This window comes from Scyliorhinus canicula, chromosome 1, assembly GCF_902713615.1.
Source record: "Scyliorhinus canicula chromosome 1, sScyCan1.1, whole genome shotgun sequence".
NCBI lineage: Eukaryota > Metazoa > Chordata > Chondrichthyes > Carcharhiniformes > Scyliorhinidae > Scyliorhinus > Scyliorhinus canicula.
Genome location: NC_052146.1, coordinates 312,334,755 through 312,360,796, shown reverse-complemented (window position 1 = coordinate 312,360,796; position 26,042 = coordinate 312,334,755). Strand labels below are relative to the sequence as shown.

Below are 26,042 nucleotides of genomic sequence, written 5' to 3'. Positions count from 1 at the left end.
CAAACACATGGATAGGATGGGTATAGAGGGATACGGCACAAGGAAGGGCTGAGGGTTTTGGCAAAGGTTGGTATCATGACCGGTACAGGCTTGGAGGGCCGAAGGGCCTGTTCCTGTGCTGTGTTCAGTCTGCCATGAGGCACCTTGTCAAAGGCTTTACTGAAGTCCATGTAAACAACAACCACCACCCTCCCCTCATCAATCATCTTTGTCACCTCCTCAAAAAACTCGATCAAGCTAGTGAGGCACGACTTCCCCTTCACAAAACCATGCTGTCTGTCGCTAATGAGTCCATTTGTTTTCAAATGGGTAGAAATCCTGTCCCTGAGAATTCTCTCCAATAATTTACCTCCTACCGACGTGAGGCTCACCGGCCTATAGTTTCCAGGTTTATCCCTGCTACCTTTCTTAAACTGCGGTACCACATTAGCTATTCTCCAGTCCTCTGGGATCTCATCTGGAGCCAATGAGGATGCAACAATGTCAGTCAAGGCCCCAGCAATTGAGGCCCCATTGCTCCCCTCAGTATTCTGAGGGAAATTCCATCCGGCCCAGGAGACCCACTACCACTTCCTTTTCGATGTTCACATGACCCAGACTGTCTACACTGTAGCCACCGAAGTTGGCCACTTCCCGACCCAAAATGGCGATTTACAAAGGTTGCAGGGAAAACTGGACAATTATAAAGAGACAAGCAGGTTGCAGAATCTCCCTGTGTATTCTGGCTGCAAAGAAAACAGACAGCACCGAAACCAGCAGTTTGCATATTAATGAAGCGATTCCCGGGAACAATGGATACAACGATTAGCTACAATTGGGACATTCTATGGCAGGTCAGACTTCCCGGCGCCAACGGGAGTCTGAAACAAAAGGAAACAAACCAGTTGGGAAGAACCGCCCCGCGATCGAGGGACAGCCTCAGCATTGGGGGATTCATACCAATCGATTGGGATGGGATCCAATCGATTGACAGTAAGTTCGGGGTCCGCCCAAAAGGGCGCGAAGCCCCTGGGACCTATAAAAGTCAGGTCCCAAGTCCAGCTCGCTCTCTTAGCCAGCCCTCCCAGCAGAACACCTTTGCAGCAGCTCTCTAAGAACTTGACCGTGAGAAGGAGAGGCCTGGCCAACAGCTACACCGACAAGTAAGTGTCCAACCAACGCTCACTACGAGAATAGACACTCCTGACCCCTTAGCCCGTACCAACTGGGAAGCCTGCAGTCTCAGGACAGAACAAGAGGCCATTGTTCCCTGATCCAGTGGGTTCCCTTATCGAAGATAAGTATTGGCTTATAGTGGTAGGAATAGTTTAGTCCGCTAGTATTAGTTGCATGAGTATCAATTTACTGTGTATTAATAAACGTGTTTGATTGAACCTTACTAACTGGTGTATTGAGTCATTGATCTGAACTTGAACCTTGTGGCGGTATCATAAGGATACCTGGCGACTCTAGAGCTAAGGAATAAAACAGAGCCAATTGAGTGTTAAGCACACTCACCAGAACGAGCAACAACACACAGCCCAAGAGTCATCTTCCACAAAGTCCCTTTCTTTGGTGAACACTGATGCAAAGTACTCATTTAGTACCTCGCCCATTTCCTCTGGCTCAACACGTAGATTCCCCCCACTGTCCTTAAGTGGTCCAATCCTTTCCCTGGACACCCTCTTGCTTTTTACATATGAATAAAAATCTTTGAGATTCACCTTAATATTACTTGCCAAGGATTTTTCATGACCCCTCCTTGACCTCCGAATTTTCTGCTTCAGTACCTTCCTACTTTCTTTATACTCCTCAAGCATTTCGACTGTCCCCACACCTCGAGACCATACAAAAGTTTTTTTTTGACGAGGTTCACAATATCCCTCGTTATCCAAGGCTCCCTAATCTTCCCATACTTATGCTTCATTCTCTCAGGAACTTGACTTTCCTGAATCCGAATCAACTGCCGCTTGAAAGACTCCCACATGTCCGATGTTGATTTATTATCCAACAGCCGCACCCAATCCAAACTCTTCAATTCCTGTCTAATGTTATCGTAATTTGCCTTTCCCCAGTTTAGCCCCTTAACGCGAGGGTTACCCTCATCCCTGTCCAAATGTACCCTAAAGCATACGGAATTGTGGTCACTACTCCCAAAATGTTCCCCTACTGAAACCTCAACCACCTGTCCAGGCTCATTCTCCAATACCAGATCCAGTACCGCCCCTTCCCGAGTTGGACGATCTACATATTGAATCAAGAAGCCTTCCTGGATGCTCCTTACAAACTCTGCCCCATCCAAACCCCCAGCACTAAGTGAGTCCAGTCAATAGAGGGGGAGTTAAAATCCCCGACCACAACAACCCTGTTACTTTTGCACCTACCCAAAATCTCTCTACCTATCTGCTCCTCTCTCTCGCTGGCAGTTGGGGGCTTGTCATAAACCCCCAACATTGTGATTGCCCCCTTCCTATTCCTGAGCTCTACCCAGAATGCCTCATTGTATGAACCCTCCGAGGAGTCCTCCCGCAGCACGGCTATAATATTCTCCTTATCCAGTAATGCTACTCCCCCACCCCTTTTACATCCACCACATTCTCTCCTGAAGCATCTATATTCCGCTATACTTCTGGCTTGAAACAAATACACTTCAAACCACTGTGTTTGAGCAGACAGGATGATGTTGTACTCTTATTTTTGTTCTCGATTTCCCCTTCAGTTATTACACCTTCTGAGCTCACACTCTGGTTCCCACCTCCCCTGCCATACTAGTTTAAATCCTCCTGAGTGACTCAAACCTCCCAACCAGAATATTGGTGCCCCTCCAATTTAGATGCAACAGGTCCCACCTGCCTCAGAAGAGATCCCAGTTGTCCAGAAATCTGAAACCCTCCCTCCTACACCACGTAATTAGCTTCACTATCCTCCTATTTGGAGCCTCACTGGCACGTGGCACAGGAAGTGAGCTAACAACCCTAGAGGTCCTGCTTTTTAGCTTACTGCCTAACTCCCTGAGTTCTGCAGGGCCTCCAAATGCAGGATGCATGTTGTATCAATTCCAATACCATTAGCAGTCCATTTCCAAGCTTTAAAATTCTCAAACCTGCTTAAATGATCTGAGTTTCATTTTTACAGAGCCAAAAAACAAAAATAATATTCAGCGGGGGATTGATTAGTTTTGGAAATGAATCATTGACATTGGAAGGGATCAGGAAATTCTATTCCGACTAACATCAGAACTAGAATAAAGGCCCAACTGGCATCCTTTGCTGTAATGTGCAAGATTTTATATTAAATTGGATTGTGTGAATGCTTTAGCATTGCATTCCAGAATTGGGCCAATTTTTGTGTGAATATGGAACAATGGTCTTACATATAACTTGGATTCCTAATGCTTGGAATGTTCCCAGCTGTTCGCCTCTGCACCCTCACAGGGGCGTCCTTCTGTCAGCACTTCTATATCGAGAAAGAGTGTCAGCAGTTTTCAGCTGAACAAAGTTGCTGCATCTGCAAAGATTGATATTCGCACATCACCATCTCGGGTTTTGCAGGTCCCGGGGTGGGAGCCACCGCAGTTTGTCAGTCTGACACCCTCTCCCAATCTCTTACAGATATTGAACACCATGGCAGGGTCTTTGGACCCAGAACTTGCCTTTATGTGGCTAAACTGGTGCTGCTGGTAGGCCGGGGGCTCAGACGCTGGAGACGGTGTCAGCAGCAGCGTCTGCAGATGCTCGAGGCGGCGGACCACGTGCCAGACCCCCCCCCCCCCACACACCCTGAGGACTCGGCTGCCCAACAGGCCAGGGAGGGACCCAGAGGGGGAGTCCCACGAAGGCCCAGTGTGCACAAGTGTCGCTGCCCATTTGACCACATGACGGGCAGCTCATGCCGCAGGAGGCTCCGCCTCAACAAGGAGACGGTGCAACACCTGTGCCATATCCTCGCAGACTTGGCACCATGTGGAGGAGGACACCCGCTGTCTGTGGCCGCATCCCTGACCTTTTCCACTTCAGGATCATTCCAGGGCTGGAGTGGGGACTGTGTGGCATCTCGCAGGCCACAGGTGAATGTCTTGTATGCCCGAGTGGAAAACTACATCGTCTTTGACATGGACCAAAGAACAAAGAAAAGTACAGCACAGGGGCAGGCCCTTCGGCCCTACAAGCATGGGCCGACCATGCTGCCCATCTCAATTAAAATCTTTTACACTTCCTGGGTCCGTATTCCTCTATTCCCATCCTATTCATGTATTTGTCAAGATGCCCCTTAAATGTCACTAGCGTCCCTGCTTCCACCACATCCTCCAGCAGCGAGTTCCAGGCACCCACTACCCTCTGTGTAAAATACTTGCCTCGTACATCTCCTCTAAACCTTGCCCCTCGCACCTTAAATCTATGCCCCCTAGTAATTGACCCCTCTACCCTGGGAAAAATTGAAATATGTAGATAGTGTCTGACTATCCACTCTGTCTATGCCCCTCATAATTTTGTAGACCTTTATCAGGTTGTCCGTCGTTCCAGTGAGAACAAAGTTAATTCAACTGCTCCTCATAGCTAATGCCCTCCATACCAGGCAACATCCTGGTAAATCTCTTCTGCACCCTCTCTAAAGCCTCCACATCCTTCTGGTAGTGTGGCAACCAGAATTGAACACAATACTCCAAGTGTGGCCTAACTAAGGTTCTATATAGCTGTAACATGACTTGCCAATTCTTATACACAACGCCCCAGCCAATGAAGGCAAGCATGCCGTATGCCTTCTCCACCTGTGTTGCCCTTTTCAGTGACCTGTGGACTTGTACCCCTAGATCTCTCTGACTGTCAATACTCTTGAGGGGTCTACCATTCACTGTCCATTCCCTACCTGCATTAGATCTTTCAAAATGCATTACCTCACATTTGTCCGGATTAAACTTCATCTGCCATCTCTCCGCCCAAGTCTCCAAATGATTTAAATCCTGCTGTATCCTCTGACAGTCCTCATCGCTATCCGCAATTCCACCAACCTTTGTGTCGTCTGCAAACTTACTAATCAGACCAGTTACATTTTCCTCCAAATCATTTATATATAATACGAACAGCAAAGGTCCCAGCACTGATCCCTGCGGAACACCACTAGTCACAGCCCTCCAATCACAAAAGCACCCTTCCATTGCTACTCTCTGCCTTCTATGACCTAGCCAGTTCTGTATCCATCTTGCCAGCTCACCCCTGAGTCCGTGTGACTTCACCTTTTGTACCAGTCTGCCATGAGGGCAGCAGGGTAGCATGGTGGTTAGCATAAATGCTTCACAGCTCCAGGGTCCCAGGTTCGATTCCGGCTTGGGTCACTGTCTGTGCGGAGTCTTCACATCCTCCCTGTGTGTGCGTGGGTTTCCTCCGGATGCTCCGGTTTCCTCCCACAGTCCAAAGATGTGCAGGTTAGGTCGATTGGCCATGATAAATTGCCCTTTGTGTCCAAAATTGCCCTCAGTGTTGGGTGGTGTTACTGGGTTATGGGGACAGGGCGGAGGTGTTGACCTTGGGTAGGGTGCTCTTTCCAAGAGCCGGTGCAGACTCGATGGGCCGTATGGCCTCCTTCTGCACTGTAAATTCTATGATGAGGAACTTTGTCAAAGGCCTTACTGAAGTCCATATAGACAACATCCACTACCCTACCTGCATCAATCATCTTTGTGACCTCCTCGAAAAACTCTTACCAAGTTAGTGAGTCACGACCTCCCCTTCACAAAACCATGCTGTCTCTCACTAATACGTCTATTTTCTTCCAAATGGGAGTAGATCCTGTCTCGAAGAATTCTCTCCAGTAATTTCCCTACCACTGACGTAAGGCTCACTAGCCTGTAGTTCCCTGGATTATCCTTGCTACCCTTCTTAAACAAAGGAACAACATTGGCTATTCTCCAGTCCTCCGGGACATCACCTGAAGACAGTCAGGTTCCAAAGATTTCTGTCAAGGCCTCAGCAATTTCCTCTCCAGCCTCCTTCAGTATTCTGGGTTGGATCCCATCAGGCCCTGGGGACTTATCCACCTTAATATTTTTCAAGACGCCCAACACCTCGTCTTTTTGGATCTCAATGTGACCCAGGCTGTCTACACACCCTTCTCCAAACTCAACATCCACCAATTCCTTCTCTTTGGTGAATACTGATGCAAAGTATTCATTTAGTACTTCGCCCATTTCCTCTGGCTCCACACATAGATTCCCTCGCCTGTTCTTCAGTGGGCCAACCCTTTCCCTGGCCACTCTCTTGCTTTTTATGTACATGTAAAAAGCCTTGGGATTTTCCATAACCCTATTTGCCAATTACTTTTCGTGACCCCTTTTTGCCCTCCTGACTCCTTAAGTTCCTTCCTACTTTCCTTATATTCCACACAGGCGTCGTCAATTCCCAGCCTTCTAGCCCTGACAAATGCCTCGTTTCTTTTTGACGAGGCCTACAATATCTCTTGTTATCCAAGGTTCCCGAAATTTGCTGTATTTATCCTTCTTCCTCACAGGAACATGCCGGTCCTGAATTCCTTTCAATTGATATTTGAAAACCTCCCACATGTCAGATGTTGATTTACCTCAAACATCCGCCCCCAATCTAGGTTCTTCAGTTCCCGCCTAATATTGTTATAATTAGTTTTCCCCAATTTAGCACATTCACCCTAGGACCACTCTTATCCTTGTCCACCAGCACTTTAAAACTTACTGAATTGTGGTCACTGTTCCCGAAATGCTCCCCTACTGAAACATCTACCACCTGGTCGGGCTCATTCCCCAATACCAGGTCCAGTACAGCCCCTTCCCTCGTTGGACTGTCTACATATTGTTTTAAGAAGCCCTCCTGGATGCTCCTTACAAACTCTGCCCCGTCTAAGCCCCCAGCACTAAGTGAGTCCCAGTCAATATTGGGGAAGTTAAAGTCTCCCATCACAACAACCCTGTTGCTTTTACTCCTTTCCAAAATCTGTCTGTCTATCTGCTCCTCTATCTCCTGCTGGCTGTTGGGGGGCCTGTAGTAAACCCCCAACATTGTGACTGCACCCTTCTTATTCCTGATCTCTACCCATATAGCCTCGCTGCCCTCTGAGGTGTCCTCCCGTAGTACAGGTGTGATATTCCCCCGAATCAATAGCGCAACTCCGCCACCCCTTTTACATCCTCCTCTATCCCACCTGAAACATCTAAATGCTGGAACGTTTAGCTGCCAATCCTGTCCTTCCCTCAACCAGGTCTCTGTAATGGCAACAGCATCATAGTTCCAAGTACTAATCCAAGCTCTAAGTTCATCTGCCTTACCCGTAATACATCTTGCATTAAAACATATGCACTTCAGGCCACCAGACCCACTGTGTTCAGCAACAACCCCCTGTCTGCTCTGCCTCAGAACCATACTGGCCCTATTCCCTAGTTCTCCTCAACTTTTTCACCTTCTGACCTATTGCTCCGGTACCCACCCCCCTACCATACTAGTTTAAACCCTCCCGTGTGACACTAGCAAACCTCGCGGCCAGGATATTTCTGCCTCTCCAGTTTAGGTGCAACCCGTCCTTCTTATACAGGTCACACCTGCCCCGGAAGAGCTCTCAGTGATCCAGATAACGGAAACCCTCCCTTCTACACCATATGTTTAGCCACGTGTTTAGCTGCTCTATCTTCCTATTTCTAGCCTCACTGGCACGTGGCACAGGGAGTAATCCCGAGATTACAACCCTAGAGGTCCTGTCTCTTAACTTTCTGCCTAGCTCCCTGAACTCCTGCTGCAGGACCTCATGCCCCTTCCTGCCTATGCCGTTAGTACCAATATGTACAACGACCTCTGTCTGTTTGGCCTCCTCCTTCAGGATGCCCGCTACCCGTTCGGAGACATCCTGGACCCTGGCACCAGGGAGGCAGCATACCAACCTGGAGTCTCTTTCACGTCCACAGAAGCGCCTATCTGTGCCCCTGACTATAGAGTCCCCTATGACTATTGCTCTTCTGCGCTTTGACCCTCCTGCTGAGCATCAGAGCCAGCCGTGGTGCCACTGCTCTGGCTGCTGCTGTTTTCCCCTGATTGGTTATCCCCCAGACAGTATCCAAAGGGGTATACCTGTTCGAGATGGGGACAACCACAGGGGAGTCCTGCACTGACTGCTTGCCCCTTTTGGTGGTCACCCATCTCTCTGCCTGCACCTTGGGTGCGACCACATCTCTATAACTCCTATCTATGACGCTTTCCAGCACCTGAATGTTCCTAAGTGCATCCAACAGCTGCTCCAACCGAACCACGGGGTCTATGAGTAGCTGCCAATGACCATCCAACAGCTGCTCCAACCGAACCATGGGGTCTATGAGTAGCTGCCAATGACCATCCAACAGCTGCTCCAACCAAACCACGGGGTCTATAAGTAGCTGCCAATGACCATCCAACAGCTGCTCCAACCGAACCATGGGGTCTATGAGTAGCTGCCAATGACCATCCAACAGCTGTTCCAACCGAACCATGGGGTCTATGAGTAGCTGCCAATGACCATCCAACAGCTGCTCCAACCAAACCACGGGGTCTATGAGTAGCTGCCAATGACCATCCAATAGCTGCTCCAACCGAACCATGGGGTCTATGAGTAGCTGCCAATGACCAAGCCCAGCAAGGTGCCCGGGCAGCAGGTTTCTCTGCCATTGCCGGGATGCCGCAGGTCCAAGGGGTACTGAATGTTGCACTGCACTCACTGGGCCATGCCCTTTATCAACTAAAAGGGTTTCCACTCCCTCAACATAAAACCCATGTGCGACGACCACAGGAAGATAATGCAAGTTAAGAGGGGCTGGTTTAGCTCACAAGGCTAAATCGCTGGCTTTTAAAGCAGACCAAGCAGGTCAGCAGCACGGTTCGATTCCCGTACCAGCCTCCCCGGACAGGCGCCGGAATGTGGCGACTAGGGGCTTTTCACAGTAACTTCATTGAAGCCTACTCGTGACAATAAGCAATTTTCATTTTCAAGTGTGTGCACGCTGCCCGGGGAGTGTGCACGACAGCTACATCCTGGGGCAGTCAGACATCCCTACCCTCTTCGAGGACCATCCCAGGATGGGCAACTGGTTGTTGGGGGATAACGGGTACCCACTGAGGACCTGGCTAATGACACCAGTACAGAGACCGGAGAGCGAAGCGGAGACCGATACAATGAGGCCCATGTGGCTGCCCAGGCTGTCATTGAGCGGTACATCGGACTGCTCAAAATGCTGTTCTGATGCTTCGAGCGCTCCGGTGGTGCCCTGCAGGACACTGCCCGCTTTGTGGTGGGTTGCTGTGTCCTCACAGAAAAATACAGTGTAGAAATGGGCCCTTCAGCCCATCGAGTCTGCGCCGCCGTATGAAAGGCCCCTGAGCTGCCCACCTAACCCCATTTGCCAGCACTTGGCCCATAGCATCGAATGTTAAGATGGGCCAAGTGCTCCTCCAGGTACTTTTTAAAGAATGTGAGGCAACCCGCCTCTACCACCCTCCCAGGCAGTGTGTTCCTGACCGTCACCACCCTCCCAGGCAGTGCGTTCCAGCCTCTCCCACCCTCCCAGGCAGTGCGTTCCTGACCGTCACCACCCTCCCAGGCAGTGTGTTCCAGACCGTCACCACCCTCCCAGGCAGTGTGTTCCTGACCGTCACCACCCTCCCAGGCAGTGTGTTCCTGACCGTCACCACCCTCCCAGGCAGTGTGTTCCTGACCGTCATCACCCTCCCAGGCAGTGCGTTCCAGACCATCACCACCCTCCCAGGCAGTGTGTTCCTGACCGTCACCACTCTCCCAGGCAGTGCGTTTCCAGACCATCACCACCCTCCCAGGCAGTGCTTCCTGACTGTCACCACCCTCCCAGACAGTGTGTTCCTGACCGTCACCACCCTCCCAGGCAGTGTGTTCCTGACCGTCACCACCCTCCCAGGCAGTGTGTTCCAGACCGTCACCACCCTCCCAGGCAGTGTGTTCCTGACCGTCACCACCCTCCCAGGCAGTGTGTTCCTGACCGTCACCACCCTCCTAGGCAGTGTGTTCCAGACCGTCACCACCCTCCCAGGCAGTGTGTTCCTGACCGTCACCACCCTCCTAGGCAGGTGGTTCCTGACCATCACCACCCTCCCAGGCAGGGCGTTCCAGACCATCACCACCCTCCCAGGCAGTGTGTTCCAGACCGTCACCACCCTCTGGGTAAAAAGGTTTTTCCTCAAATTCTCCATAAACTTCCTACCCCTCACCTTGTGTCCCCTCGTAACCGACCCTTCAAATAAGGGGAACAGCTGCTCCCTATCCACCCTGTCCCTGCCCCTCATAATCTTGTCCACCTCGATCAGGTCACCCCTCAGTCTTCTCTGCTCCAGTGAAAACAACCCAAGCCTATCCAACCTCTCTTCATAACTTAAACGTTCCATCCCAGCAACATCCTGGTGAATCTCCTCTCCACCCCCTCCAGTCCAATCACATCCTTCCTGTAATGTGGTGACCAGAACTGCACACAGTACTCCAGCTGTGGCCTCACCAAAGTTCTATACAACTCCAACATGACCTCCCTGCTTTTGTAACCTATGCCCCGATTAACAAAAGTGAGTGTCCCACATGCCTTTTTCACCACCTTATTAACCTGCCCATCTGCCTTCAAAGATTCCCTCCACAACCTGGCACAGCAGCAGGGTGACGAGATGGAACATGTGGCCACCTCTGAGGAGGATGATGATGAGGAGGTGGCAGAGCAGCAGAAGCTGGAGGATGAAGCCGGGGAGAAACCGGAGGACCAGCTGGAAGATGCAGGACAGGCAGCAGTGGTGAGGGTCCAGCAAGTCAGGGAGACCCTCATACTCGCTCGCTTCTCATAGGACGTGGCCTGGTCCGTCATCGCTACCCAACCCCACCTCCTGCCCTCCCAGGGACTGTGTAACACCACTCCAGGGTGATAGGACTGCTCGGCACCATCAGCAGGTCACTGTCGAGGGCAGGGGTATGATGATAACCCGCAGAGAGCTGAGTGCCAATGCTACTCAATCTAATAATAATAACCTTTTATTTTCACAGGTATGGAGTTACTGTGAAAAGCTCCTAGTCATCACATTCCAGCGCCTGTTCGGGGAGGCCGGTACAGGAATTGAACCCACGCTGCTGGCCTTGTTCTGCATTACAAGCCAGCTGTTTAGCCCACTGAGCTAAACCAGCACTTGTATGCCATAGTCTGACCGCTGCCTGTCTGCTGAGTGTGTTGTGCCCGAGGTGGAGGGTGAGATGCCTGGAGAGAAGGGCCAAGGGTTCGGAGGTCGGCCCGCATTGTGGAAGAAAGTGAAAGAGGCATCATACTAGTTATGCACAAGGGTGTTTATTGTGTTTACTATTCCCCACTCTCCAGAAGGTGCCGCTCCCCCACTCAACCCCTCCAGCCCCCCCCCACTCCCTACCTACCCCTCTCCCCCCTCCCCCCGGTTCCCTCAGTGATTCTCTTTGTCTTCCTACCTCTACGTCTCGGTGTCTCCCTAGAATGTAGATAAGAGGTGGAGGCAGCCAGCTGCTTACCTCGTCCCCTGGGCCCTCGATGCCGCCGGTGGGCACCCTCTGGGGGCTCTGGGGCCGGAGGGCCCTGATGTGTGGGTAAGCTGGGTCTGCGAGGACTGCGTTTACTGCAGCAGTGAGAGAGACAGGCTTCCAACACTTGAAGAAATGCAACTCAATTTTATTGAACTCTTAACTATCATACATACTTTAACTGTGGGTTGACACGACTTCCGGTGACGGCGGGCAGGAGGCAGCCACGCAATGGAGGGTTCCCGTTCGGGAACGGCATTTTCGGAGCTTTAAGCCTGGTCCCAGGGTCCATGGAGGCGGCAAAACCAGGGAGAAGGCACAGAGGAGGCACAGTGAAGGAAAATGTCAAGGGTGAGCAAAAAAAACGGCCGTAAAAAAACAGCTGAAGGTCTGTCGGGGAGTGGAAAGGTCACCGCGGGGTCACCAAGGAAAATGGAGGCTGGAGCACCAGGGGAGGCCGCATTGCTCACGGCAGAAGAAATAACTAAGGTGATGGCTGTGGAATTCAAAAGGCAGTTTACAAAATACATGGAGACAATGAGGAAGGAGGTGAGGGAGGTTTTGAGTGTGCTGGTGGAGGAGGCGATTTCCCCGGTGACGACGGCGGTGGCAAGCACAGTGGCGGAGGTGCGGGAGCAAGGGGAGGCACTGAAGGAAGTGGAGGAGACATTATTGCAGCACAGTGATCAACTTACCTCGATGAGGAAGGCGATGGAGATTAACAAGGATCTGCGACGAAAAATGGAAGATCTGGAAACAGATCCAGGCGACAGAATTTGAGGATTGTGGGGCTGCCCGAAGGAGTTGAAGGGCCGAGGCCGACTGAGTATTTTGCCACAATGTTGGTGAAACTATTGGGGGAGGGGGAGGATCCCTCTCGATATGAACTGGATCGGGCTCATCGGTCGTGGAGGCCTGTACCAAGGCGGGTGAGCCGCCAAGGGTAGTGACTCTGTGCTTCCGTAGGTACTGTGAAATGAATGAAAATCGCTTATTGTCACGAGTAGGCTTCAATGAAGTTACTGTGAAAATCCCCTAGTCGCCACATTCCGGCGCCTGTCCGGGGAGGCTGGTAACGGGAATCGAACTATGCTGCTGGCCTGCTTGAAAAGCCAGCGATTTAGCCCAGTGAGCTAAACCAGCCCCTGTGTGAAGGAGAAGGTCCCTGTGCTGGGCTAAGCAGAAGCGGGTGGTGCAGTGGGCTGGAGCTGGTATACGTGTATACCAGGACTTTACGGTGGAGCTGGCGAGGAGGCGGGCTGCTTTCAACCGGGTGAAGAGGGCACTGTACATTAGCAAGGTGCAGTGCGGCATTGTATATCCAGCGTGCTGAGGGTGACTTACAAGTTCAAGGACTTTTATTTTGGAACGGCGGAGGCAGCGGAGGAGTTTGCGAAGGCAGAAGGACTGTGGCAGAACTGAGAAATTGAGAAATGACCATGTGCCGATATAATCTCAACTGTATTTTCTTCTTTATTTTGTTTCACTGCGTGCGGGTGTATGGGGTAAAGGAGCCGGTGTTGTATATATCTGGACAAGGGAAGTGATGGGAATTTCACTCGAAGTGAGGGCTCTTTGGGGTGTAGGTGGATATGCGGGGTGTGTGTGCGCTAAAAGGGGATTTCTGGGCTTTCCTAGGGCCAGGCAAGGGGGAAAGGGACCCGGGCGGGGGCCTCCACGCTGGCCGGTTTAAGCCGGTCAGTGAATGGGAGGTGGGGGAAGGGGCTGCGGCCATCGGAGCCTGGCAGAACAAGGTCCCAGTGGTCTAGCCGGGGTGGAAAGTTGGGGGCAAGGAACCGAGGTTGGAGGGAGGAGTTTTACAAGAGGCAGTGGAGGGGAGGAGTTGAAGAGGTGGGGGGAGGGGGGAGTTTCCATCTCTTGGTATCATGTACAGCACTCTTTCAGAGGTTGGATGGCATTGAGTGTGTGAGGGAGCGGGGGGGGGGGGGGGGGGGGGGGGGGGGGGGGCGGAGTGGACTCTATGGTGACCATGGGCGGTCCCAGACTCTTTTTCTTTTTCTCCTTTGTTTTTTGTTTCCACCGTGGGCGGGTTTGTTTTATTGGATGCATATATTGACAGGTGGGCCGTTGTTTGAGGTGGTGGGAGGATGGGATTGTTGTTATTGTTAAGGGGGTTGATTTTGTATTTGTTACTGTTTACTGTCTGTGGGTGGGGTGTAAATTTTGAAGGAAAATGTGAAAATAGAGAGTAAAAACATTTAAAAAAAAACTGTGGGTTGACATTATGCTGATTGACTGGAGACCTGAGGCTAGCCTGACCAGACTAACTTACTGCCACATGGTGGATGTTCTAGTTGTTGCTCACGGGCTCTGACTGTCTCAGAGGCTGCATCCCGAGAGAACGGGAAAAACTAGTGCCCTCTGGCTTTATAGTGGCTGTGTCCTGTCTGGTGATTGGCTGCTGTGTTCTGTGTGTTCATTGGTCATCCTGTGTGTCAATCACTGCCTGTTTGTGCACCATCATATACCTGTGTGTATATTATAACAGGCCCCGGCTCATTTGTCGGTGACACATGCACAGCCGTGCCGCCCTGTCCCGTGTGATGACCCCAAGACGTGGCCTCAGCAGAGGGGTGGAACTCGGGGAAGCTGGTAGCCACTGTCTGCACTCCATAGTACGGGTCTGGGTTGGCACTCAGCGCCCCCTCCTCCCGGTTCATAGGGCCCTGGGGTTCACCTTGGGATGGAGGGGTAGCTGGTTCAAGCTGCCCCTGCATCATCTGGCTCTGCCAGCCCTGGCTGCTCCCCATGGTCCGCACCATCCTGTCGATGCCCTTAGCGATGCTCCTCAGTGACTGGGACATACTCGGCCGTGCCCGACCTGCGACAAGCTCCGCAGTGTCTCGACCATTCCCATTGAGAGCAAGACATGTCCGCAGAACCTCATCAAGGTCAGCCTGGTACTGGGTCACATCCCCCAGCGAGTCAGACATTCTGCCGAGACCGTCAGCCATGGCCATCACCAACTGCGCAACGCCCTGCAGATCTTCACTCATGCAGCCGACATCGTGCACCAGGCTCTCCACTGCTGTCACCCCCTCGCAGTGTTGGCCTCAATGACACTCATTGCCGGGCGACATCTCCTTGTGCCGTAGCCTCTGGGACTCCTCGAAGCGGCAATGGATCTGCTGGAGTGTCGCTGACATCTCCTCTGAATGTCCCGGCCGCTCCTTATCATCTCCATAGCACAGGGCTAAATTGCTGGCTTTGAAAGCAGACCACGCAGGCCAGCAGCACGGTTCGATTCCTGTAACAGCCTCCCCGAACAGGCGCCGGAATGTGGCGACTAGGGGCTTTTCACAGTAACTTCATTTGAAGCCTACTTGTGACAATAAGTGACTTTCATTCTTCATTCAGCTCCGGGGTAACCCTGTACCAGAGGCCCAGCATCAGGCTGGGACCCAGCTGGGTTCTGGGATCCAGCAGCCCTGCGACTGCTGTCTCGCCTGGGGGGGGGGGGGGGGGGGGTGGTTCCTGCCTCCACCTGACGTACATTAGTAGCAGTGTGGTCCTCACCAGATTGTGCCCCAGGAGCCTGACCACTAACATGTCCCCACTGAGGTGTGTGTATCTGCGCTGGGGGAGGGTTGGGGGTGACAGCTGTGACATCTCGATACTGTCTTCCTAGAAACTCCCCTCTGAGGTGTTCTCCTGAGAGGCTGGAGAGGGGGTCGCCCGGGATGGGCCAGAGCCATCGGCTGGAGGACCTGCGGGAGAACGGAGATGTGGTCAGTCAGTAAGGCATGCTTGTGTGTGGGTGGAAAGGGCTTGGGGGGTGGGGGGTGGCTGGGTTGGTGTCTAATCACTCGTGCTGCCTGATGTAGGTCTGACCTTCTTCTGACACTGGAGGCCAGACCTCCTGGTCACACTGCCCGAGCTCACAGCTGCTGCCACCTTGTCCCAGGCAGCACTGACTGCCCCATGGCTAACCTTCCGGCACCCTCGGGGGAACAGGACATCCCTCCTGGTCTCCGCTGCGACAGGTCTGTGTCTCCGAATCTTGGGCCAGTCTCCTGGGGGTGCCATTGTTGTGAACTGGCTCCCCCAATTTCTGGCTGTGTAAGAGCTGTTTAAGTGCTGGCTGTGTAAGAGCTGTTTAAGTGCTGGCTGTGTAAGAGCTGTTTAAGTGCTGGCTGTGTAAGAGCTGTTTAAGTGCTGGCTGTGTAAGAGCTGTTTAAGTGCTGGCTGTTTAAGAGCTGTTTAAGTGCTGACTGTTTAAGAGCTGTTTAAGTGCTGGCTGTGTAAGAGCTGTTTAAGTGCTGGCTGTGTAAGAGCTGTTTAAGTGCTGGCTGTGTAAGAGCTGTTTAAGTGCTGACTGTTTAAGAGCTGTTTAAGTGCTGGCCGGCCTTGTTCGCGGGGGGCTGGCGTGCGGTGCGGCCGAATCGGACCTTTTGTCCTACCGGCATAGCACAAAAGATAGCACTGGCTTCACAGAGCCAGGGTCCCAGGTTCGATTCCCCGCTGGGTCACTGTCTGTGCGGAGTCTGCACGTTCTCCTCGTGTCTGTGTGGATTTCCTCCGGGTACTCCGGTTTCCTCCAACAGTTCAAAGACATGCAGGTTAGGTGGATTGGACAAGATAAACTGTCCTTAGTGACCAAAAATTTTAGGAGGAGTTATTGGGCTACAGGGATAGGGTGGAAGTGAGGGCTCAAGTGGGACGGTGCAGACTCGATGGGCCGAATGGCCTCTTTCTGCACTGTATGTTTCTATGTATTTATATGTATCTAATCCGTGAGGCCTCGTTATGTGAACCAATTAATGTTGAATAGTGTTCCGGCCTCGTTGGGCCGAGCGCCAGGGAGCTTGCGGCAGTTCCGCTCACTACCACACTTAGAGATCTTTCTGGAGAATCGTGCTCCAGCCTCTGCTGTTGCACAGACTAACAATCCTCCAAGGAAGAATTCCTTCTCATCTCTGTCTTAAATGGGAGACACTTTTTTGCTAAAATTGTGTCCCCAGTTCTACCTGCCCCCGTGAATTCTCCCAGCCCCTGCCCAGTCAATCCCCTTCAGAATCCTTCATGTTTCAATCAGATCACCTCCCTTACTTCCAATGGGAGTCGGCCCAAACTATTCAATCTTTCCTCATAAAACTTTTCCTGGTCCCAGGAATCAGCCTGATAAATCTTAGTTCATTAGCTCATCAGATACAGGAGCATAATTAGGCCATTCAGCCATCGAGTCTGCTCCGCCATTCTATCATGGCTGATATGGTCCACATCTGCTATCTACAATGTTACAGACCAGAGCTGGATTGTGAAATCAGCCACAGTATCGTCCTCCCTAGAACACATGTCAGCAAGTTAGCCTCCCAAGCCTACACACTCTCAATGTGATCCTGGCTGATCCCATCCTGGCCTCAACTCCACCGACCTGCCCGTTCTCCATAACCCTTCAACCCGATTAAAAATCTAACTCCTTCTTAAATTTACTCACTGTCCCAGCATTCACCACATTCTTGGGGAGCGAATTCCACGGATTCACAATCCTGTGGGAGAAGGAGTTTCTCCTCAGCTCTGTTTGAATTTGCTGCCCTCTTATTTGAAGATCCTCGTTTCTAGAATGCCGCACAAGAGGAAGCATCTGCTCCACGTCTACTTTATCCACAGCTTTCAGCATCTTGTTTACCTCAATTTGATCTCCCCTCATTCTTCTAAACTCCAGAGAGTACAGGCCTAAATTGTTCAATCTCTCCTCATCAATACAAATATTTCCCACCTTAAATGAGCAGCCCAAAACTGTACATAGTGCCCTCTGTGTGGTCTCACTAATGCCTTGATTATAAAGCTGCAGCAAGACCTCCATCTTTATACTCCCACTGAAATACAGCCGAACCCCACTAGCCTTCTAATTACTGCATGTTAACCGTTTTTAAAGATTCATGCATGAAGACACCCAGCTGCACTGTACAGCAGTACTCTGCAGTATCGCCATTTAAATAACATTCTCTTTGCTATTCTGCACATTTTCCCACATTATGGCAATTTTCTGCCCACACACCTAACCTTCGATTACCGTTTCAGACTCTCTGTGTAGCATTCTCCTACCTGGAACAGGGTTCTGTAGTGGAGGCTGCAACAGGATGTATTTCCTGCTGTGGAGACCGTCAGGAACTCACACCATATTGTCCAGTGCAACCTAATCAATTATGCATGAGGGGTTTAGCCCCTGTATTCTGGGAGGGGTGGGCTTGATTGCTGTCATGTCTGGGTGCCATATGAAAAGGTGTCCAATATTACTGACTCACTGTTTAAGGAATAAAATGGATCTCCTGAAAAAAAAGCTGTAACTCCAGGAACACTCTGAGGTTGGACGATGGGGCCTCCTCAATGACACTGAAAGTGGGAGATCCACCTCGATAGACGCGTCCTCCAACAATGCTGCGGCATTCAGGGTGCAGGGCCGGTAGATAAGTCCCCAGGGCCGGATGGGATCCACCCCAGAATAGTGAAGGGAGGCAAGAGAGGAAATTGCTGAGGCCTTGACAGAAACCTTTGTATCCTCACTGTCTTCAGGTGATGTCCTGAAGGACTAGAGAATAGCCAGTGTTGTTCCTTTGTTTAAGAAGGGTAGCAAGGATAATCCAGGGAACTACAGGCCGGTGAGCCTTACGTTAGTGGTCGGGAAATTACTGGAGAGAATTCTTCGAGACAGGATCTACTCCCATTTGGAAGCAAATGGACGTATTAGTGAGAGGCAGCATAGTTTTGTGAAGGGGAGGTCGTGTCTCACTAACTTGATAGAGTTTTTCGAAGAGGTCACAAAGATGATTGATGCAGGTTAGGGCAGTGGATGTTGTCTATATGGACTTCAGTAAGCCTTTGACAAGGTCCCTCATAGGCAGACTGGTACAAAAGGTGAAGTTCACACGGGATCAGGGGTGAGCTGGCAAGATGGATACAGAACTGGCTAGGTCATAGAAGGCAGAGAGTAGCAATGGAAGGGTGCTTTTCTAATTGGAGGGCTGTGACTAGTGGTGTTACGCAGGGATCAGTGCTGGGACCGTTGCTGTTCGTAGTATATATAAATGATTTGGAGGAAAATGTAACTGGTCTGATTAGTAAGTTTGCAGACGACACAAAGGTTGGTGGAATTGCGGATAGCGATGAGGACTGTCAGAGGATACAGCAGGATTTAGATAGTTTGGAGACTTGGGTGGAGAGATGGCAGATGGAGTGTTAATCCGGACAAATGTGAGGTAATGCATTTTGGAAGGTCTAATGCAGGTAGGGATATACAGTGAATGGTAGAACCCGCAAGAGTATTGAAAGTCAGAGAGATCTAAGTGTTCAGGTCCACAGTTCACTGAAAGGGGCAACACAGGTGGAGAAGGTAGTTCAGAAGGCATACGGCATGCTTGCCTTCATTGGCCGGTGCACTGAGTATAAGAATTGGCAAGTCATGTTGCAGGTGTATAGAATCTTAGTTAGGCCACACTTGGAGTTAGTAGTGTTCAATTCTGGTCGCCACACTACCAGAAGGATGTGGAAGCTTAGAGAGGTGCAGAAGAGATTTACCAGGATGTTGCCTGGTATGGAGGGCATTAGATATGAGGAGCGGTTGAATAAACTCGGTTTGTTCTCACTGGGAACGACGGAGGTGAGGGGCGACCTGATCGAGGTCTGCAAAATTATGAGGGGCATAGACAGAGTAGATAGTCAGAGGCTTTTTCCCTGGGTAGAGGGGTCAATTACTAGGGTGCATAGGTTTAAGGTGCGAGGGGCAAGGTTTAGAGGAGATGTACGAGGCAAGTTTTTTACACAGAGGGCAGTGGGTGCCTGGAACTCGCTGCCGGGAGGAGGTCGTGGACGATAGGGACATTTAAGGGGCATCTTGACAAATACATGAATAGGGATGGGAATAGAGAGAAACGGATCCAGGAAGTGTAGAAGATTGTAGTTTAGCCGGGCAGCATGGTCGGCATTGGGCTTGGAGGGCCAAAGGGCCTGCTCCTGTGCTGTACTTTCCTTTGTTCTTGTTCTTTTGTAGTACTGCTGGCAGCTTTCATCCCGATACCGGCATTCTCAAGGTGTTCTTCAGCTGAGTCCTAACTTCTGCCTGCCATGTTGTTCCAGATGTGTTCTGGACCACCCGTTTTCCCACTGGCTTCACAGACAATCAGATGTGACTGCGAGATGAAGGAAAGGTTTAGCAGAGCAGCACAAGCCATCGGAAGAGGGAGCAGGAACAGAGGGGGCTCCAGCAGGAGGCATTATCTGTCCTGGGTGTTTGCGGAGAAAATGTTCCTGTTGAACCTCATCAAGGAACAACGGCAAGTTGTCTAACATTTCAATGAAGACATGGGCCCAGAATCTTCTGATTCCAGGCAGTCCAGACTGGACGTACCTCCAAGATGCACAACACTCTGCAGACCCAACGCACTAACTCTGTGAAAGGTACCCAACAAGTTTGAATGTTCAAATCCCCTGCTCCTCCAAAACAGACTCCTACTTCCCCAGACAGACTAAAACCTGGTTAAAATACCTGGGTAACTACAGAGCTGAGCCCCCTCATCCCAAACTGCCCCCTGAGTCCAGTGGGCCAACCTGACTCCTCCCTCAACACCTGGCTCACCTGATCTCACCCTCCAACCCCACCTCCCTCACCCCATCCACCCACTTACCTTACCTACCCCTCTTACCCTCTCCTTGCATTTCCAAAGAAAGCTTTGGGACATCAAACTCTTGTTTACCAAATATGACAGCTAGTGCCATAAAAAGGGTGTGTGGTTTCTGCACGGTTTCTCTCTGCTGTTTCCTCCATGGTTTCTGAGTGAGTTCCGGAGATTGGCCTGAAAATCAGAGCAAGGTAATGAAGGCTCTGGCCCTGAGCAGGGATTTGGGCCAATATCTTTTTTCCCCTAAATTTAGAGGGCTCAATTCATTTTTTCCAATTAAGGGGCAGTTTAGCGTGGCCAATCCACCTAGGTTGCAATCTTGGGTTGTGGGGGTGAAACCCACGCAGACACGGGGAGAATGTGCAAACTCCCCACGGACATTGACCCAGAGCCAGGATTGAACCTGGGACCTCAGCGCAGCAAGGCTAACCCACTGCGCACACCGTGCTGCCATTTGGGCCATTATCACTGAAATCTGCCACTGGTTAAAGCCATAACCATGACCTCAGAGCAGGGCAAGGATAACATTGCCAGTGATGTTAAGGTGACTGGGGTTCCCTATTCAAAGAGGGCTATATATTTATTTCTCTCTTGTTAGAGATTAACAGACTGAACAAACACACCGATTTACTAATTGCAGACATCCCCCATGGTGCAGACACCACTGACTACATTTCAACTCTCCCATTGACTGGACCCAAAAGGGATTTGCTTCCTCGATGTCCAGGGAACCGTGCAGGTCAATGCCGAGTATCCGGGCAGCAGTGATGATACCTTTATTCCGCTGCAGCCCACTGAGTATTTGAGTCACCATGGCAAACCGAAGGGTGGCTATCACTGCCATTGGTCAAGTTGCCAATCACATGCACGTGTGCAGCACGCAGACGCTGAAAGCCATACTTTCCACACAACATGTGATAGAACAGACCTTTGAAATAATGCCTCTGCTTCCCGGGCTGCTCCACAGTACTTGGCAGAGCATATGTCCTGATCATAGTGGTTACTGCACCCTGCACAACCTCATCCTCATGAGGGAACAATCCTCACCATCAGCTACACACTGAGTAACTGAGAAGCGAGGACATGAGGAGGAGGAGATGAAGAAAGGTAGAGGCAACTTTCTGCTTGCACTACTTGTGGAGAGCTGATTCGAATGTTCATCCAGTAACCATAATCCCAATTTCCTATCCATTAACAGTCCCGGCCTGTGGGTGCGATTTAACCAAAGTGTTTTTAAGTGTGGTAGTGAGCAGGAAATGCTGCGAGCTTGTCAAATATCGGCCCGGCAAGGCTGTCACCGTTATAAAATGTTAATTAGTCCACTTAACGAGGCTCCAAGGGCTTCTCACCGATAAGTATGGTCCTGCTGGCTGATTCGCCGGGACCCCCGCTCTCCAGCCTCCTGTCAACAATGGAGAGCAGCACTTAAACCGTTCCTGCACCGCCAACCCCTCTCAGCTGGCAGCTGTGCCGCGGAGATGACCAGTCCCACGATTCGGCCATGCCAATCTGGCCAGCTTGTGGACGTGGTGGAGGGCAGACAGGATACCCTGTTCCCCTGAGGGTCAGCCATAGGGCAACTATGAGATGGTTTCGCCCCCACAACAATGTGCAGGGTAGGTGGATTGGCCACGCTAAATTGCCCCTTAATTGGAAAAAAAAATAACTGGGTACACTAAATTAGAAAAAAAAGGAACGGGCCCTGGAGGTGACGGGGGTGGCTGAGGGTAGAGCAGTGACTGCTGCAGAGGTCGGTGTATGGCACAGAGACCTCCACCCAGGTGACCTGCCAAACATAAGTCGTTAATGCCATACAGACCGACTGAACCCATCCTTCCACTGACCACATGTCCATTCTCCCGAAGGATCTGTAGCCGACGGTGCCAGGCCCATCCGGGATCCCCCCGCCCTCCTAAGAGAAGCGCTTGGAGGAGAGCTCTGAGAATGCCATGGTCGCGGCCAGCTGTCACCCCTACCCGCCAACAGGGCAGAGATACATACCTCGGTGGGCAAAGTAGTGGACAAATTTCTGGTGCACATTCTGGTGAGAACCACACTGCTGCTGATGTAGATCAGGTGGGGGCAGGAACGCCCCCCCCCCCCCCCCCCCCCAGGTGGGGCAGGAACCCCCCCCATGGTGGGGGCAGGAACCCCCCCCCCCCAGGGTGGGGCAGGAACCCCCACCCCCCAAGGTGGGGGCAGGAACCCCCCTCCCCCCGCCCCCCCCCCCCAGGTGGGGGCAGGACACCGCCCCCCCCTCCGCCTCCCCCCCCCCAGGTGGGGGCAGGAACCCACCCCAGGTGGGGCAGGAACCCCCCCCCCCAGGTGGGGGCAGGAACCCCCCCCCCAGGGGGGGCAGGAAGCCCCCCCCCCCCCAGGTGTGGGCAGGACCCCCCCCCCCAGTGTGGGGGCAGGAAGCCACCCCCCCCGCCCCCCCCCCCATGTGGGGGCAGGAACACCCCCCAGGTGGGGGCAGGAACCCCCCCCCCCAGGTGGGGGCAGGAACCCCCCCCCCCAAGGTGGGGGCAGGAACCCCCCCCCCCCAGGTGGGGGCAGGAACCCCCCCCCCAAGGTGGGGGCAGGAACCCCCCCCCCCGCCCCCCCCCCCCAGGTGGGGGCAGGAAGCCCCCCCCCAGGTGGGGGCAGGAACCCCCCCAGGTGGGGGCAGGAACCCCCCCCCCCCCCGCCCCCCCCCCCCTCCCCCAGGTGGGGGCAGGAACCCCCCCCCAGGTGGGGGCAGGAACCCCCCCCGCCCAGGTGGGGGCAGGAATCCCCCCCCCCCCAGGCGAGACAGCAGTCGGAGGTCTGCCTGATCCCAGGACCCAGCTGGGTCCCAGTTTGATGCTGAGCGTCTGAACAGATTTACCCAGAGCTGCGGGCTGATAGGATGTGACCGTGAGGTTCAGAGAATGATGTCAGTGACACTCCAGCAGATCCAGAGCCGATTGGAGGAGTCCCTGATGCTCCAGGCACAGGAGATGGTGCCGGCAATGAGTGGCACCAAGGCCAACACTGCTAGGGTGGCGACCGCAGTGGAGAGCCTTTTGCACGTCAACAGCATGCGTGGCGGTGTCCAAGGCGTGGCTCAGTCAGTCATGGCTGAGGGCCTCGCCAGCATGTCCGAGTTGCTGGGGGACGCCCAGTACCAGGCAGACCTTGATGAGGCACCGCGGAGCATGTCCCAGTCCCAGGTGGGCATTGCCGAGGCTGGGGAGCAGTGCCAGTCCCAGGTGGGCATGCTGAGGTGGGAGCATGTCCCAGTCCCAGGTGGGCATTGCTGAGGCTGGGCAGCATGTCCCAGTCCCAGGTGGGCATGCTGAGACACTGGGGAGCATGTCCCAGTCCCAGGTGGGCATTGCTGAGCATGTCCCAGTCCCAGGTGGGCATTGCCGAGGCTGGGGAGCAATGTCCCAGTCCCAGGTGGGCATTGCTGAGGCACTGGGCAGCATGTCCCAGTCCCAGGTGGGCATTGCCGAGCTGGGCAGCATGTCCCAGTCCCAGGTGGGCATTGCCGAGGCGTGGGCAGCATGTCCCAGTCCCAGGTGGGCATTGCCGAGGTTGGGAGCATGTCCCATCCCAGGTGGGCGATTGCCGAGGTTGGGGAGCATGTCCCAGGTCCCAGGTGGGCATTGCCTTAGGCTTGGGGAGCATGTCCCAGTCCCAGGTGGGCAATGCTGAGGCTGGGGAGCATGTCCCAGTCCCAGGTGGGCAATTGCTGAGGACTGGGCAGCATGTCCCAGTCCCCCAGTGGGCATAGCTGAGACCTGGGAGCATGTCCCAGTCCCAGGTGGCATTGCGAGACACTGGGCACATGTCCCAGTCCCAGGTGGGCATTGCCAAGGCTGGGGAGCATGTCCCAGTCCCAGGTGGGCATTGCTGAGGCACTGGGCAGCATGTCCCAGTCCCAGGTGGGCATTGCCGAGGCTGGGCAGCATGTCCCAGTCCCAGGTGGGGCATGGCCAAGGCTTGGGAGCATGTCCCAGTCCCAGGTGGGCATTGCCTGAGGCTGGGGAGCATGTCCCAGTCCCAGGTGGGCCATAGCTGAGGCACTGGGGAGCATGTCCCAGTCCCAGGTGGGCATTGCCGAGGCTGGGAGCATGTCCCAGTCCCAGGTGGGCATTGCTGAGGCTGGGCAGCATGTCCCAGTCCCAGGTGGGCATTGCTGAGGCTGGGCGAGCATGTCCCAGTCCCAGGGTGGGCATTGCTGAGGCAATGGGGAGCATGTCCCAGTCCCAGGTGGGCATTGCTGAGGCTGGGGAGCATGTCCCAGTCCCCTGGTGGGCATTGCCTGAGGCTGGGGCGCATGTCCCCAGTCCCTGGTGGGCATTGCCAAGGCTGGGGAGCATGTCCCAGTCCCAGGTGGGCATTGCCTGAGGCTGGGGAGGCATGTCCCAGTCCCAGGTGGGCATTGCCTGAGGGCCTGGGGAGCATGTCCCAGGCCCCAGGTGGGCATTGCTGAGGCTGGGGAGCATGTCCCAGTCCCAGGTGGGAATTGCCAAGGCTGGGAGCATGTCCAGTCCCAGGTGGGCATGCTGAGGCACTGGGGCGCAGTCCCAGTCCCAGGGGGCATTGCTGAGGCTGGGGAGCATGTCCCAGTCCCAGGTGGTCATAGCTGAAGGCTGGGGCAGCATGTCCCATCCCAGGTGGGCATTGCTGAACAGCTGAGGGCATGTCCCAGTCCCAGGTGGGCATTGCTGAGGGCGGGGGCAGCATGTCCCAGTCCCAGGTGGGCATTAGCCTGAGGCTGGGGCAGCATGTCCCAGTCCCAGGTGGGCATTGCCTGAGGACACTGGGGCAGCATGTCCCAGTCCCAGGTGGGCATTGCTGAGGCACTGGGCAGCATGTCCCAGTCCCAGGTGGGCAATTGCTGAAGGCCTGGGGAGTAATGTCCCAGTCCCCAGGTGGGCATTGCTGAGAGCACTGGGCAAGCATGTCCCAGTCACCCAGGTGGCATGCTGAGGCACTGGGGCAGCATGTCCCAGTCCCCAGGTGGGCATTGCCTGAGGCACTGGGGAGCATGTCCCAGTCCCAGGTGGGCATTGCTGAGGACCTGGGCAGCATGTCCCAGTCCCAGGTGGGCATTGCCGAGGCTGGGGAGCATGTCCCAGTCCCAGGTGGGCATTGCCAAGGCTGGGGAGCATGTCCCAGTCCCAGGTGGGCATTGCTGAGGCACTGGGCAGCATGTCCCAGTCCCAGGTGGGCATTGCGGAGGCACTGGGGAGCATGTCCCAGTCCCAGGTGGGCATTGCCTAGGCTGGGGAGCATGTCCAGTCCCAGGTGGGCATTGCTGAGGCTGGGCAGCATGTCCCAGTCCCAGGTGGGCATTGCTGAGGCACTGGGCAGCATGTCCCAGTCCCAGGTGGGCATTGCTGAGGCTGGGGAGCATGTCCCAGTCCCAGGTGGGCATTGCCGAGGCTGGGGAGCATGTCCCAGTCCCAGGTGGGCATTGCCGAGGCTGGGCAGCATGTCCCAGTCCCAGGTGGGCATTGCCGAGGCTGGGCAGCATGTCCCAGTCCCAGGTGGGCATTGCCGAGGCTGGGAGCATGTCCCAGTCCCGGTTGCCAAGGCTGGGCAGCATGTCCCAGTCCCAGGTGGGCAATGCTGAGGCTGGGGAGCATGTCCCAGTCCCAGGTGGGCATTGCTGAGACACTGGGCAGCATGTCCCAGTCCCAGGTGGGCATTGCCAAGGCTGGGGAGCATGTCCCAGTCCCAGGTGGGCATTGCTGAGGCTGGGCAGCATGTCCCAGTCCCAGTGGGCAATGCTGAGGCTGGGGAGCATTGTCCCAGTCCCAGTGGGCATTGCTGAGACACTGGCAGCATGTCCCAGTCCCAGGTGGGCAATTGCCAAGGCTGGGGAGCATGTCCCAGTCCCAGGTGGGCATTGCTGAGGCT

At 53.5% G+C, this 26,042-nt stretch overlaps 1 protein-coding gene across 1 annotated transcript in view; it reads right to left on the bottom strand.

The window, feature by feature from the left end:
- The window catches only part of efr3ba (EFR3 homolog Ba (S. cerevisiae)), a 301,549-nt gene that overhangs the window by 260,195 nt on the left and 15,312 nt on the right, over positions 1-26,042 (bottom strand). The gene's annotated exons all lie outside the window — the stretch shown is intronic.